The sequence below is a fragment of the Diceros bicornis genome, chromosome 14 (genome assembly GCF_020826845.1).
Source record: "Diceros bicornis minor isolate mBicDic1 chromosome 14, mDicBic1.mat.cur, whole genome shotgun sequence".
NCBI classification, from domain to species: Eukaryota; Metazoa; Chordata; class Mammalia; order Perissodactyla; family Rhinocerotidae; genus Diceros; species Diceros bicornis.
In genome coordinates this window covers 29,405,586-29,422,040 of record NC_080753.1, presented here as the reverse complement: position 1 = coordinate 29,422,040, position 16,455 = coordinate 29,405,586, and the positions used below count along the sequence as shown (strand labels likewise).

Below are 16,455 nucleotides of genomic sequence, written 5' to 3'. Positions count from 1 at the left end.
CGCGGCGGTCGCGGAGCTGGGATTAATGGGAAAAGTTTTGGCAGCAGCCGGAGGGTCCTGCGGAGCCTGCGGGACGGCGGAGGTGGCGTGGGAGGTGGCCAGGACAGGTCCGTCCGGGTCGGGGGAAGCGGGTAGGCGAGCAGCAGAGGGAAGCGGTGGGCCCGGGCTGAGGCGGCCACCAGGGCTGAGGCGCAAGGCCCGGCGGGGAGTGGGGTGGGGGAGAGGCAGGGGTCCGGACCGAGCCGCTGCCGCTTCCCGGCGCTCCGACCGGAGCCGGTCAGCGCTCGTCCGTTGCTGTCCTGGTGCCCCGCCCCGCTGCCCCTGCGCCCCCGGCCGTTTGGACCCCCATCGCTGTTTGTCCTCCCCCAGGCGACTCTGTGCCCCCTCTTGGGCCTCGTGGCTCCATCATCTCCCACCTCTGTGTTCTGAGAGCCGGGTCTTAGGCTCGGGGTCCTCTCCCACTCCCCTTGCCTCTGACCTCTTCCTTCATCTCTTCTCTGGTGTCCCCAAATCCATTGCCCTGTCTACCCAGGGTCTCCTTGGGGATCTTCTCTGGCCCCCTCGTTATCCTTGTGTCCTGCCTTCGTCCTCCCATCCTTGCCCTCTCAGTCTTTGCTGTCTTTTCCCATCCCTGTCCCCTCCTTCCCCCCCGTTGCCTGACCCCTCTCGGTATTACCGCTCCCCATCGTCTTCCTCGCAGTGGTATTAGGCTTTTTCAGCCCCTTGCCTGCAGTCCCTGTCTACCTCAGCCGCTCCTGTCCTGGCTCCTCCCGGAGGTCGTGTTTTTGCCCCTTCTTCTGATTTCCTTGTTATCAGCCCTATCCCCTGCATTCCTGTCACCCACCTCCCCTTCCCTCCCAGTTGCTTGTCTCTGCTTCAGGGAGAAGCATTAGCTCCACACGCTTCTCTGCTTTCCCTTGGCTTGCAGTTGAGAAGCCCGTGGGGTGGGGTAGGGTGGGGTGGAGATGTTCAGCTTCTGATTGAAGTAAGGGGCTGAATGTGGTAAATAGCAGGTATGTCTGTGTGGGGGAATTTGGTGGGGTGTTGCATCAGGAATGATGTCCAATTTGTAGACCATTCTTCCGATCACAGCTTTAATACTTCCCCTTTATGGGTCTGTTGATTTCCAGGAACTCTTAGGGAGAGACCGGCTGCTGAGTTGGGTGTGTGCCAGGGGTAGAGCTGGAGGCCTCGTCCAACTCTTTTCCCCTTCCAGGAAACAGGGCTCTGTGTCTTTCCTCTCTGGATGTTTCGAATACATTTAAACCCTGATACCTTAGTCTGTCTCAGCACTCATTCCCACCCTCCACCCTATGCCCCATCCCCAAGAGCTAAGAGAAGTCTCCAGAAGCTATGCCCCAGAGAATGCCTTTGGTCCTCAACCGTTTTCCTCTGTACTAGCTCCAGAACATTTTTTTCCTTTTGAGTTTTGAAATAGATTGCCAGCTGATAGCCCTGGGGCTGGCAGGTGTCTGTCCCTTTTATTATTGGTGGCTTGCACCAGGTGCTGATTTTCCCTTGTGCATCTCTGACCACTGAATGTGTCAGGGCCTCTTATGTCAGTCACTGGGTAGGTTCTCTTGAAGGTTCTCCCTCTTTTTCCCTTGGGAGCTTAATTTCCTGTGGATCCAAGAGGGAGGATGACACGGAAGTTCTGTTCCCTTTGCCCAGGTGTATCATGGGGCGTCAGGTCGATATCTGCCTGGGCAGGTTGTGGGGCTGCATTAGTTAGTCCGTGTGAGGAACCTGAGTTGCTTCCAGTCACGGAGATCATCCTCTCTGGGGCTGGAGAGCCCACCACCTTTGTGATGTGTCTGGGTGTTTAATCTTCTTGCCAGGCAGAAAGTTCTTTTCAGATGCCTTCAATTTGAGCTCCTTTATTTGGCGCAGGTCCCCTAGAGAGATCTTCAGGAAATAACATATCCTCTGTTTCTGCCCAATCTGATCTTGGAGGATTCTGACAGCGTGACCCACTCTCAAGTTTAGAATTGAAGGCCTGTTGTTTCACCTGGCTCTGGGTTTCTAGGTCTCCTCTTTTGAGGATCGTGCTCTCTGTCTTTGAGCCAGAATTGCACACAGAATTGGCAACCTTCAGGAGCTGTGGTGGAGAGCCAACTGAACCAGCTAGACCAGACTTTAAAGTTTTGGAATACTCTTATGCACTGAGCCTTGTCTGTGAAAGGAATAGGATCATGGATGGCTGAGCCAGTCCCCTCTCTACTCACCCCTGAGCCCCATCCTAAGCAGCACTTGAGGGGGATTTGGGTAGAATGGACCAAAAGGAGTTTTAATAGGTCATTCTGATGAAGTTCAGGGTGTGTGTTTGGTGGTAATTTAGTTCAGTCTCTGGCTGCCCAGGACTTCACCTGACTCGTGAGCAGTTTGCTTCTCTTCTGTCTTTGCTTACCCGTTAGGAGTACTCTCCACTGAGGCGGCGAGTGAGAAGGGCTTGAGAAGAGGTCAAGCCCAGTGCTTGTGGAGCAGCTTGGGCACCAGCAGCCCTGGCCGGATAGTTTCTTGCGGTTTGTCAACTCCCTTGTCTTCTGCATAGGTGGTGATGATTGTCGGTTACCAAGTTCCCATTCAGTGATTTTTGCAGCGCCTGGGTCAGCCCGCCTCTCTTTTTCAAAGGTGTGGGCAGATAGGCCCCTGATGTTACTCTACGGATGGTGTAGCCCATCAACTCCTTAGTTTAACAAACCGCTCTTCTGTTTGGCTGCCTTTCTCCTTGCCTCTCCACCACTGCTTGCCTCCATCTTTGGGGTATGCCTCAGCCCACTCAAGAATAATTGCCTTATTCAACCTTCTAGCACACCTGTGGTCCTTCAGGTCCCTTCCCCAAGGTGAGAGGACAGCCAGTGTGGGGCACTGGCCTGGGAAGCTAGCAGGCCTCTGGATACAATGCAACTGTCCTGGCTGTTGTGCGGCTGTTCTCAGAGCCTGTAGATCCTGGCATGTCCTGGGACAGTGCAGCTCCAGTCTCTCAGGAGGAATTGGACCTGTCCCTTCTAAAGGCTTCAGCTGTATCCTGTCACCAAGAACCACCTCCTTGGGTGTTCCCTACCAGGCTGGGAAGCTAAACTGGGGCCCTCCTTCACTCCCTTGGTAGGTCCTGGAAGTGCCAGGAGCTGCCCCACTGCTCAACATTGTCCACGATGGGAACACTCTCTTCTTCCTCCCTACCCAGTATCTCCATGGACTTTGCTCTGCCAGGCTCTTGCTTGTGTCGTGTCAGAAGTTCTGTGCGTGATGCCCTTGTCTGTGCCATGTTGTCCCAGATTGCCCATTGGCTGCTTCTTGCAGATGGTTTGATGCCCCTGAGCATTTTTCTGTGCCTTTGGATCTAGGAGGAGGAGCTCCTTGCAGCAACTGGCTCCCACGGCATCAGAGGAGAGCTGGGCACTTGCTTGAGCTTGGCAGGGAGGAAATGGCTCCTTGCATCAGGTTTCAGACATGTAGGTCTTCTTCCTTGGCAGATGATTCCTGGCCTTCATAACTCAGAGGCTGGTGATTAGGGTGTGACTCCAGTCCTGTCTCCATGGGGCTTTGGTCAAGGAATCAAGCATGACTCAGGGCATCTCCATTTGTGAGCTGCCACCCATGGTGGGTGTTGGGCTCCAGCTCCTTCACCTTGCCAGCTCCTTCTGCCCTACCCTAGTAAGATCAGCAAAGCCATTGTCTGCATACTTGAAAATGAAGAGACTACTTCCAGGATTGGGAAATATTTGCTGACTCAGGCTCAGAATAACAACATCTCAGGGTGTGTGTGTGAGGGACAGAGGAAGAGCCAGTTTGTCTTAGGAGCACTCTTTGAGCCCTAGTGTTTTTTTGTTTTTTTTAATTTTTTAAATATATTTATTGTTTTTCCCCCAAAGCTCCAGTAGATAGTTGTATGTCATAGCTGCACATCCTTCCTGTTGTTGTATGTGGGACACGACCTCAACATGGCCGGAGAAGTGGTGCTTCAGTGCGCACCTGGGATCCAAACCCGGGCCGCCAGCAGTGGAGTACATGCACTTAACCGCTAAGCCACGGGGCCGGCCTTAGTGTTTAATTATAACTTATTAGAGCTGCTTTTCTGACCCCTGGTGCCTCTCGGCTAAAGATGTTGGGTTTTTTTCAATCCTGCAGTGTTGCGTGGTGTTTTGGGCATGCACGTGGTACTCACGCAGTGGCTTCTGCTCGCCAACAGATGAGGACAGATGCACCAAAGAGGTAATCCCATTTTCCTTACCCAGAGGCCTCTGACAACTGATGGACATGTCTCAGATTTAGGATCCTGGCCCAGAAGACGAAGTAATGTCACTAGGGCTGAGTCCCAGATCCCAGGTGGCTGTCATAGCACCTGGTACTCATCACACACATAGCGGGCACTTATTAAATAATTATTATTATTTAATTTTATTTATTTATTTATTTTTTTACCCCCAAAGCCCCAGTAGATAGTTGTATGTCATTGCTGCACATCCTTCTAGTTGCTGTATGTGGGATGCGGCCTCAGCGTGGCCGGAGAAGCGGTGCATTGGTGCGCGCCAGGGATCCGAACCTGGGCCGCCAGCAGCAGAGCGCGCGCACTTAACCGCTAAGCCACGGGGCTGGCCCATATTAAATAATTATTGAATGTCAGTGGCTTACATAGTTTTTTCTGGAGCATTGAGATTTTTACCTAAACATAAACTCCACAAGGGCAGGGACTTATTTTGTTTCCTGTTGTGTCTAGGATGGTACCTGGCACAGAGGAGATGCTAAATAAATATTTGTGGAGTGAATAAATGAACAGACTTTCTTCTTTGCCCATATGAGTGCCAGGCCACAAAGATGGTGTCCATCATTCTCTTTCATTTGTGCAACAGACATTCTTGAGTGCCGACTGTGCCAGGCACAGTACTAGGCACTTGGGAAATGATGATAGTAAAAACACAGATTCAGTCCCTGTCACATGGGTCTGTAGTTTACTGGCGTGTATGAGAGCTGGGCATAATACACAGAATTGTTTCTTCTATCTCTGATGGGGTAGCAGGTCCTCACCAGAGTGTGAACAATGCTCTGGGCTTCCCATTACTGTTTCCCTGTTTGTTCTCAGGATGCCTGGCAGGTTTTGTAATCTCTCAGAAGAGGAGCTCCAGGAATTCGATGTTCATTGTTCCTCCTATTTGGGAGGCCAGGCTATGGTGGGGTCTCTGCTAGGGGCCAGGGGAAACGTGGGGCTCCTGTCTCATTTGTTTTAATCTCTGAAGTTCAGTGATTTCAGTAGCTGTTTATGGGCTTCACTTCCCTTTCTCTGCCTTTAACACCTTGTGGGTTTTCCTGTTGCCAAATAGGGTGCTGAGCCCATGTGTCTGTCAGTCTGTTGGAGTCAGGTTGTTTGTGGATCTTGCAGGAAGTCCTCAGGCAGGGGCCCCTCCTGTTCTTAAACCAATACCAAGTCCTTTCCCCTGAAGGAAATGTGAAGGAGGAAGAAGGGGAGTTTGGGAGGGTCTGAGGTTCCCTGAGAGGGGGTGAGGTAGAGTTCCCCCGGAGCAGAAGAGCTCGAGTTGGTTTGCTTTGTCATGTGTTTCAGCAGCAGCTAGCTACAGTGGTAGCAGTTGTGCGTGTCCAGGGGTCAGTTGTCCGGTTCGTACCTGAACTCTGAGTTCCCAGTCCCAGCCAGAAGTTTTCTTTCTTAGTTTCCCCTGACAAAGATGAGGCTATAGCTTTGTCAGATTGTTTAGTGTTAATCTCAGAAAACTGGGGGATTGCCATCTTAGTCTTTCCATTTGAGGCACTTGTGTGGGCCAGGTGCTGTGACAGATGTTTCAGATGTGGTCCTTGGCTGCCCCTGCCCCATGTGTGTGGAACCTAGTTGGGGAGAGAAGACATATGCACAAAAACATTTTTAAAATGTTAGAGAGCTGGTGGGTACTAAGAATATGGTGCTGTACAGGGGTACTCACTTAGAGGAGCAAGTCATCACTGAGGATTTGCTTTGTCCCTAAAGAAACTGGGTTTCAGATTGGGCCTTGAATGTAAGCTGGTTAATTTTGAAGTCAGCTTTCGAATATTGTAAAACAGTGATTCTCAAACTTTTTGTCCTCAAGACCCCTTTACACTCTTGAAAATTATTAAGGTCCCCAAGAACTTTTGTTTACCGTATTAGAAATTAAAACTGAGGAATTTTAAAAAATCACTAGTTTGTTAATTCATTTAATATAATAATAATAAACCCATTACATTGATCATAAATGACATTTTTACTGAAAAATAGCTGTTTTTCAGAACAACAAAGTTGAGAGAAAGAGGGGGACAAATTAGAGAATGGTAGGGAGAGGGAGAAAGAGGGGGGAAAAGAAGGGGGTCAAGGGGGAAAACAGCAAAAAGAATTTTTTTTTTTAATATTTATAATTTTATTTATTTTTTTTTTTCCCTAAAGCCCCAGTAGATAGTTGTATGTCACAGCTGCACGTCCTTCTAGCTGCTGCATGTGGGACGCGGCCCCAGCATGGCCGGAGAAGCTGTGCATCGGTGTGCGCCCGGGATCCAAACCCGGGTCGCCAGCAGCCAAGCGCCCGCACTTAACCGCTAAGCCAGGGGGCCAGCCCTAAAAGAATTTGAAGGAGGTCGAGATTGGAGGAACTGCTTGAGACGGAGAGAAGACTCTATAAGACTACAGCGTTAGCAAAGAGCTGGCTCCTTTTGTGGTTCCCTGGGGCCCTGGCTTCTGGGTTTTAGCACCGCTGTCCTTGCCCTGTGTCTGGAGCTCTTTCTCTCTGAGAAGAGGCCATGGGAAGAGCTGGAGTGGATTTGGGGTTGGGCAAACCTGGGTGTGACTCTTAGCTCTAGTGTATGGGTTCGTGACTTAGTGATTAAAATGAGCCTCAGTAAGTGCTGGTTTGTCCTCTTTCTACTGAGTTTGGTCCTCAGGTGGTGAGCTCAGGGAGAAAGCCTTTCTGAACCATTTCCTTCCCTGGTTTACAGGCTGTGGCACCAGGAGCCCAGCCTCAGAAAAGGGGAGTCTTCATCTTCTGTTAAACAGTTTTGGCGTTCTGGGAAGTACGTTGCCGGCACCCCTTCTTTTCTTTTGAGCCCAATCTTAAAAGCCTAACTTCTACCCAGCCTTGTTGTCATCTCAGCAGCTCTCCTGAGACCATTACTTAATTCTCCACAGCTATTAGTGACATAGCTTTGAAAGAGCTCTCTCAATGAAGAGGTTACTGAAGGGAGAGACTCCCCCGTGTTATGGGAAAACCACCTCTTGCTTAAGTTTATTTCTATATTATTATACTAATAGATATTTAAAAACAGATTTTCATTGCTTTCATTTGTAAGCTGCTCTAACTCCTTGATCCTTATCACTACTTTTGGCACTTCCCTTATCCAAGAGTTGTGACCTCAGAGGCACAGAGTTCCTTGGCTCCCACTCTGATGGAAGTGTGAGCCAACTTTACTCTCCCAACAGCAGCATTAGCCAAGCAGGCTGCCCTGCATACATAGCAGTCTGCTGGCCCACTCTCTCACAAACAGGCCATCCTTGAGTTTGCCAGAACCCAGAGCTCTACTCATCATCCCCTTTTCCAAACAAGCAAGCAAGGTTGGTTTTCCTCAGTTTCCCTTAATTGCCTAAAACATTTCCTTGTTCATAACTCTCACTTTCCTTTCTTCGCCTCCAGTTCTGTTTCCTCTAGCACAGGGTTTCTCAGCGCCAGCACTAATAGCAAGCATTTACAGTAAGAGAAAGACCCAGATCCAGGATGCTGCCAAGACTCCCAATCTGACTCTTCTTTCCTGTGGACCAGATGTCTGAACTGTGTTTCTTCCAAACTCTTGGAGTATCTTTGTTAGGTTGGGTAGTGGCCCCCAAAGATATCCAGGCTGTAACCCCTGGGACCTGTGGGTGCTACCATATATGGCAAAATGGACTTTGTAGATGTGATTAAGTTAAGAATCCTGTTAAGGAGAGATTATCATGGATTGTCTGAGTAGGCCCTAAGTGCAATTGCAAGTGTCCTTTTAGGAGGAAAGCAAAGGGAGATGTGATACAGAAGAAGGCAGTGTGACTACTACAGCAAGATGCTACATTGCTGGCTCTGAAGATGGAGGAAGAGGCCAAGGAATTCAAAGAATGCAGCTCTAGAAGCTGGAAAAGGCAAGGAAACAAATGCTCCCCTAGAACCTCTGGAGGAAGCCCGGCCCTGCCAATACCTTGGTTTTGGCCCAGTAAAACTTATTTTGGGCTTTTGACCTCCAGAGCTGTTAGAGAATAAATGTTTTGTTTTAAGTCACTAAGTTTGCGGTAATTGGTTACAATGGCAACAGGAAACTACTACAGGGCTCATCCGCCTCCAAGCAAAGGTGATGACTTGGCTGATCCTTGTTCTTATTTTGAGGCAATCTTAGAGCATCCCTTTCATGGCAGTTGGAGATTCTAGGTCCACCCTTTTTCCAGACTAATATTTGAGACAATATGCTCTTTGGGGGAACCTTTTAGGGAGTTCTTGGGAGCAAAAGAGAAGGCCTCGGATAGTATCTGATCTTTGCTTTTGGAACTCACCCCATGCCTTCAATCAGATCAGTAATAAAGGGTTTCTTTTAGACTCTTGAGCATCCAGGATTAGTTTGAATCTGGCTCTAATTCCATCTTCCCCTCCACTCTTCTTCCTTCCATTCATTCAGTAGGCGTTTACTGGGTACCTCCTATGTGCTGGGCACTGTTCTAGGCTCTGGGGATGAAGGAGTGAACAAAGCAGATAAAAAATCTCCTGCTCTCATGGGGATTGTGGTAGGGAAAGGGGAGGGAGCCAGAATTAAGTAAATCACATGTCAGATGGTGGTAAATGCTGTATCGAAAAATAAAGCAGGAAAGAGGTTGTGGCAGTTTTAAATAGAGAGCTTGGGGAAGGCCTCACTGAGAAGGTAAGATTTGAGCTGAAAGAGGAGAGTGAGCCATGTGTGGGGAGAATCTTATAGGCAGAGGGAAGCAAATGCAAAGGCCCTGCGACAGGAACACGGCTGGTGTTTTTGAGCAATAGTCAGGGCGCCAATGTGGCTGTAGCGGAGTGAGGGAGGAAGAGAACAGAAGGAGATGAGGTCAGAGACATGATTGGGAGCCAGATCACCATTGACCCTGAAGTACTAGAAAATCTCTTGCTTCACGTGGCCTCTTGCCCCTCCCTCCCATCTTTCCTTTCTCCCTCCTCACACCACCACTCTGTCTTTATGCCTGTGTTCCTCAGTTCCTTTCTGTAGAATATTTGTCACATCATACCTACCTAGGGAATATCAGCAGGTAAACATAGTCAGCTTAAAATATTAGATGAGGGGGGAAAAAAGCAACCTCCTCTTTCTGAATCATGAAAGCAGTTCCACTGTCAGTGGTGGTGTGGAGCTATATACCCACAAATTCAGGGTGGCTGCTCATATCAGGCAGTTCTGGGATGGTTTCTGGGGGTCCTCACTTCCATCACCCTCCTCCTCAGCCCCACGAGGACCTCCAGGCCCCCAAGCTTGCCACTTCTTTCCAGTCCACCCCTCCTGGTCTTCACAGTGCGGGTCCCACAGTTTCCCACCTGAAATGCTTTCTTAACAGTCCTCCGTCTCCCTACCCTTCCCTCCCAGGAGCAGCACCACAGCCTCCCTTCTTCCCCATTCCCCGCCCCGGGTGGCTGGGGGCTGTCGGAGACAAAGAAAGCACACGAGCTGGGTCCACTGCACATTTATGGTTTTCACCTGGGCTCTTGGCACTCACAGACCTCCCATTCCTGGGAGTGGCCATTCCAGACCTCAGGACTCTGCCTCCTCCAGGTCCTCACATTGTTGCTTGGATTTCTAAGAATGAGATCCCCAAAGGTCAAGTAAGCCCGGCTTGAAAAGTCACTCCCTAGATAGTGACCCCATGACAGTTGTAGTGCTATGGTATGTTTCTAAAACGATAGTCTTGTCAGTGGACCATGGTAAGATTCTTTGTCATCTGGGGGCCAGGTACACATTGTCGCCACAGATTAAATCCTCCATGCCTGTGTCCCTGCCCCAATGTTATAGTCCTAGGTGACTCTGCCTAGAACCTGCTTTAAATAATGGCAGCAAATATATTGTCATTGAAAAATAAAAATTCTTTGGTAATAAACAAATTGATAATATTTCTATCTACCAAGTGAAAATCACTAGGTAAATAAATTCCCAAACTGCATAATGCATCCAGTCAAAATTGTATTAATCCAGCCCTGTTTATACTAGATTACAGTGTGTGATGCCTGTGACTTTTCTTTTTGGCATCTTAACACCCCAGTGTATTTACAACATCTCCTTAACAATTTCCCTTTCATATCCTTCAGTGTGTCACCTTTTAGAAAAATATTTAGTCTGTTTTCTAGCCATTTCCCTGACCTAGTAGGCATATCTGCACCCAGAGCAGGGCCTGCCTCTCTTCTCTGCAAGCCTGGCGTAGCCTTGTCTTCTCCCGCACCACCAGGACCATCTGTTGTTTTTTTTTTTATTTCCCCCCAAAGCCCCAGTAGATAGTTGTAGGTCATAGCTGCACGTCCTTCTGGTTGCTGTATGTGGGACGCGGCCTCAGCATGGCCGGAGAAGCAGTGCGTCGGTGCGCGCCCAGGATCAAACCTGGGCTGCCAGCAGCGGAGCTCACGCACTTAACCGCTAAGCCACCGGGCCGGCCCGGACCATCTGTTTTTGATTCACTTTTGTACCCCCACCCTGAGCACAGTATAGATAACCAAGGAGTACCTCTCTCGAGCTGGTTTAGCACTCCCAGAGCTTTTCCCTATATGCTGCTTTCTCTCTGTGGACTGCAGCCTGAACCTTGCCCTCTTTTCTGCTTTTCCATGTTCACTAGAAAGAACTGGTCCATCCATCTGATGTTCTGTATGAGTCAGAGACCTCGTTTAGTCACAAGGGAGCAGCCTGCAATGCATGGTCACATCCTCAGTCCCAAGGGGTGTTCATTAGCCATGATCAGAGATCATTTCCCCAGAAATGGGCTCTTTGATGGGGAAGTGCCTTGTGCAGAGGTGTTCACTAAGCACTTGTCGGATGGAAGGGTGACTGTATGGCTAGCCTAAGTGGCCTTTTTCCCACAGAGTGGCCCTGGCTCTAGCCTACACCAGAGCCCTGTCTGGGAAGTCATTTCATGGGGCAGCAGTGAGACATCTATAGAAGGAAACTGAAGCTGACATGTTCACTCCAGGACCCCTTTCCCAGTTGTTTCCCCTCCCTTTGGTTGAAGCTCAGTGGAGACAGCTGAGATTTTTGGCTTTGGCAGAGTCTTTCCCAGTTGCCTCCTTCTCCCCTCTTCCTCCACTGTGGGTCTGGTAAGGCTCCCTTCTCACACCTCTAGCTTGGCACCTGTCGTGGTGTATTATGGTGGAGTTAACGCCTGTGTTCTGGGCTCTGCTCTTGGACTGTGAGTTCTTCAAGAGCGGGGCTCACCTGTGTCTAATCCCCTTTTCATTCTCAACAGAAGCCAGTAGATACCCAGTAGCTGAGTAGAATATGGCTGTCATGTGTTGAATGCACTGTGCTATTCACTTTACATGCATCACCTTGTTTAATCCACACAACCCTGAGAGGTAGGACTCATTCCATTTTTACAGATGAGGATGCTGAGGCTCAGACTGGTTAGGAAAATTGCCTAAAGCTGCACAACTAATAAGTGGCAGAGCTGGGATTTGAACCCAGATGATTAAAGCCCATGTCTTTGGTCATCACACAGTAGGGCCTCCCCACAGAGGGATGGCTGGCTGCATCTAATTCTTCCAGCTTGAAAATTACCTGCTTGACTGGCCAGACTGGTATTGACTTCAGTGAACACTCCCTGCTTTCGAGCAGAGCAGAGTCTCTTATTGGTCACTGAGCAGAAGCAAAATGTTGGCCCCCTGCGGAGTCTCATTCCAGGTCAGTGGGCAGAGGAGGCCCTGAGAGTGGCTGTGCCTAGTGGCTCCCTGGATCTGCTTCAAGGCAGTGAGCAACCCCTTAGAACCATAAGAAATAACCAGCCAGCTGGTGGGCCAGGTACGTAGGGTGGGAGGGACTTGTAGGAGAAAAAAACCAGTCTCTGTTCCAAGTGATTAATCCACCTGCTTTCAGTCTGGTGAAGGGAGAGGAGAAGGAGAAGATGGCGTAGATGTGCACGTAGGGAGAGAAAGAAGGAAGGGAAATTGCCTTTATTCAGATTCTCCCATGGGGCAGGTGTTACTCCATAGATGAGCTCACTTGCCCTAACACCAGCCTGCAAGAAGTGGGTATTGGTATTCCCATGTAACAGATGAGGAGGTATAGGATCAGAGTGGTTAAACAACTTGCGTGAGTCACACAGCTGACAAATGACAGCTGGGGTTTGAGCCCTTTGGAGCCCCTGTTCTCAGTTTAGTAACTCTGCTCTTCCTGCTCATGTCACCTTAGCCTGGCCTTTCCAGGCATGTGCAAATGTGTGCAAGTATGCATCTGCAGGCTGTGAGCAGAGGCTGAGGGAGAATCAGGGCTCTTGGTACCTGTCTTGCTCAGCAACACAAGCCCTACCTAGACCAGCAGGAGTTACTGGGCTCAAACCAGCAATGGCATTACGTTTTTCTCCTTTCTTGCACCTTTCCATCCCTGGTTTATTTTGAGAGAGCTGTATTTATTTCTGCTGCCACTTCCTGGCTAGAGGCAGGGGTTGGAGTACAGGGAAGGCATAGGTGGCATTTCAGCGGTGGCCTTGGCCGAGCTCTGGGGACTATGCCCACCTTCCTTGATGGTCCTTCCTCAGGCCAGCTGTCGGCCCAGGGATCCTGGGCAGAGGGACAGCTGTACTCTTCATTTCTTTGGCTTCTCAGAAGGGAATGAACAGAACAGGAAGTAGCATGTGGCACTCTTTGTATTTCTAGCTCACTGGCTATTTCTGAGGATAAGAACTTTGAGGGAATATGGGGCAGTGGTTAAGAGCCAGGCTGTGTGGGACTAAATTCTGGTTCTGCTAGTGGCCTTGGGCAAGGCACTTTATCCCATTTGGCTTCCTCGTCTGTAACAGGAGAGATAACTATAGACCCTCCCTACCCCTCAGAGATAACTGGAGGATTCAGAGAGCTCATCCATGTGAAGGCACAGGGGAGGTGCTCATTGAGTGCTGATTGTTTTATCTCTAGCTCATCTCTGGACCTTTATCGCTGCACCCAGCACCATAGAGGGGTGCCAGTAAATGTTGGTTGGACTGAACAGAACTTCAAGACTATTTGTCTTCCTCTTTGTATGTGCGTGTTGGCTGGAGCAGGTATTGACTCCAGTTGCTGATTGCCTGCAGGACCCCACAGGGTAATTCCCGTGGCAGCTGCCTGCAGTCTACCCCCGCCAGCCCCTGCATGGGCCCTGGAAGAGGCAGCCAGGTGAGGTGAGGAGTCTTCCAGCCTGAAGATTTCAGTAGCCTCCAGGTCAAGTTTTTACCTTTGCACCTTTCTGAGGCTCTGGGTTTTGGATATGAGCTCTGGAGGGGTCGGGGTCCTGTGTGCCATGGGTGCAGACACTGCCAGATGGTTCTGGGTAGTTGGGACCAAGGTTTTGGAGGAAGGGCTTGCCGCCAGCAAGCTGCTTATCTAGCTAGCAACAGTGAAAGACACCTTTGGAAACTTGTATTTGGGGGCTTAGAATTATTCAAGTGCCACCAATGGCCAGGATTGTGGGAATTTGGAAAGCTGTCTTTTTTAGAATGTGGAGCTGACACTCGGGCACAAGAATTTCCATGTGTGTGGTTTTTAATTCATTTTAAAATGTTTTAATTATATAACTATGCTTATTTATTGTAGACAATTAGAAAAGACAAGCACTGAGAAGAAAATAGAAGTCATACGTAATCATACCATCCATAGTGACTGCCGTAAATTTTGGTCTGTTATGTTCTTTCAGATTTACTATGACTGTGTATACCTATTTTTTTTCTTTCAAAAATGGGACGTTGTTTGACATTCAGTTTTATGACTTGCCTTTCCCATTTTTCGAGTGGTTTCATTATGATTGTTTGCTCTCTGACCTTTCCTGCCCTTTGTGAGTGAGCAAAGAAAGGCATTTTGCCCAAAGAGAAGCATTTGGGAAGAGCCGTTTGGTTGTTCATTGGTGTAGTTGCTTAAAAGGTGGAGGGCAGAGAGGTGCACGAAGTCTGTCTCTGCCTCTCCCCATCCGTGTTCGCCTGTGCCTGCCCCCACCCCGCTGCCATCTGCTCTCCCTACGCTCCCCTCTGCCTTTTTTTTTCTTCCATACAAACCCTGAAAAAGATACCGCCTCCAGTCTGAAGGTTTCTTTCCACGGCTTTTACGGAGAAACCTCTCGGGGGCTTGGAAAAAAGGTACGCAGAGAGGAGATGGGAAGGGTCATGCCTGGGCTGGGGGTGGGGTCTTGGGAGGAATGACAAAGAGGAGGGCCTGAGTCTCTGGCTCTGTCTTGAAGCAGTGAGAAGAAACTGGGTGATGTGTTGCGGGGGTAGGTCAGGTAGCAGGTGATTGCGGGGACTTCTTGCTCAGTCAGCAAGCAAGCTGACTGGGAAGAGGCCTGGAGAATAAGGGGCCTGGATATGGGTTAGAAAAAGAGGAGAAAGAAATAAGTCTTGATGGGATACACTCCTCCACTCAGGCCCTGCTCTTTCCATGAACTTCTGCCTCGTGTGCTTTCCCTACCTGGCAGTGCCCAGACCAGGTGGTTTGACAGATCTGGTATACCCAGCCACCATGTGCTACTGACACCTGTGTGCCATGGGTGCTCCACGGCTCCTCCCTGGGCAGTAGGCAGGGATCTGAGCATGGTAGTCAGGCATCGGGAAGATATTCCCAGCATCCTCAGGATCGACGGCTCAGATTCCATTCTAGAAAAACAGCTCAGAGCCAAGGAGAAAATTGAAGATGGGATATTCCGGGAGGAAGAAGCTATGCGCAAAATAAAATGGGATCTCTGGCGATAGGTGAGGAGAAGGCCTATCTGAGCCCTGAAGGTGAGTGAGACTTGGCATCTCAGCTTTTTTCTGGGCCACTCTGGTCTGCACACAGGCTGGTGTTGCGTGGCGGGGCCAGGAATTCACACTTATGAACAGGATGATTTCCATAAGCCATGTGTTCCTGTGGGCCTGACTGGATCGTACTTGTTTTTCTGTCGATCCCAGTCCTGGCTAGACCTGGCAGATATTCTCTGGACGGCAGAGCAGGTTAGCTTCCTGTATGTCCCCTCAAAGCCCACACTGCTCCTCTCCCTTCCTCCACTCCTAAGCTATAATTAAGTTCCTACGTGAAACTGTATCCCTCAGCTGACACACGCTTGTAACCGTAGTCCTGGCCATTGGGCAGCTCATCTGGGGTGACTCCTGGGGCTGGTGTGTCAGCCTCCAGATGGTCTTGGGTAGGTCTGAGTAGGTGGTGGAGACCTGCCAGGAAGGGGGTTGGTCCTGTGAGGCAGGGGCAGGCCTTGCCCAGGAGTCAGAAAGTGGGAAGTCAGGAGATGATGGGCTGGTGAGCAGCCAGGGAGTGCCAGGGGACACAGAAGTGGAGGAGGACAGGCAGTCTTGTAGGGCAGGAGGGCGTGGACAGGGACAAGCTTCTGAGTCACTGAGCCACGAGGCAGAATGTGAGTGATTTATATTATGTTCTGTATTTTTCTGTAACATTTTAAATTTTATTTATTTATTTTTTCCCCCAAAGCCCCAGTAGATAGTTGTATGTCATAGTTGCACATCCTTCTAGTTGCGGTATGTGGGACGCAGCCTCAGCATGGCCGGAGAAGTGGTACGGTCGGTGTGCGCCCGGGATCCGAACCCGGGCCGCCAGCAGCGGAGCGCGAGCACTTAACCCCTAAGCCATGGGGCCGGCCCTGTAGCATTTTAAAATTGAGATATACTTCACACGATATAAATTCACTACTTTAAAATGTACACTTCAGTGGTTTTTGGTATATTTACTATGTTATACAACCATCGCCATTATCTACTTCCAGAACATTTCCATCACCCTGAAAACAAACCCTATACCTATTAGTAGTTAGTACCAATACCACCCTCTCCATATCCATCCCCTGGCAACCACTAATCTACTATCCTTCCCTATGGATTTCCCTATTTTGGACATTTTGTATAAATGGAATCATACAGTATGTGGCCTTTTGTGTCTGGCTTCTTTCACTTAGCATAATGTTTACAAGGTTCATCCATATTGTAGCATGTAATGGTACTTCATTCCTTTTTATGGCTAAATAATATTCCACTGTATGGGTAATAGATTTTGTTTATCCATTCATCATTTGATGGACATTTGGATCATTTCCATTTTTTGGCTGCAGTGAACATTCATTTACAGGCTTTTGTGCGGACACATGCTTTAAGTTCTTTTGAGAATATACCTCGGACTGGAATTGCTGGATCATATGGTAACTTGGTGTTTAACATTATGAGGAACTACCAAATTGTTTTCCAAAGTGGCTGCACCATGCCCTCACTCATTTATTTGTTTGTTTGTGTTT

General features: G+C 49.2%; 1 protein-coding gene across 5 annotated transcripts in view; it reads left to right on the top strand.

Annotated features, from left to right (window-relative positions):
• PPARD (peroxisome proliferator activated receptor delta) overlaps positions 1 to 16,455 on the top strand; it is a 76,583-nt gene continuing 60,128 nt past the window's right edge. The window contains exons 1-3 of one of the 5 annotated variants that reach the window (XM_058554524.1): positions 15 to 107; positions 2,415 to 2,522; positions 4,132 to 4,215. The gene's annotated coding sequence lies outside the window, so the exon portion shown is untranslated. Of the gene's footprint in view, positions 108 to 1,052; positions 2,523 to 4,131; positions 4,216 to 16,455 lie in introns of those variants that run through there. The other 4 variants (XM_058554525.1, XM_058554527.1, XM_058554526.1 and 1 more) reach the window with 4 other exon arrangements.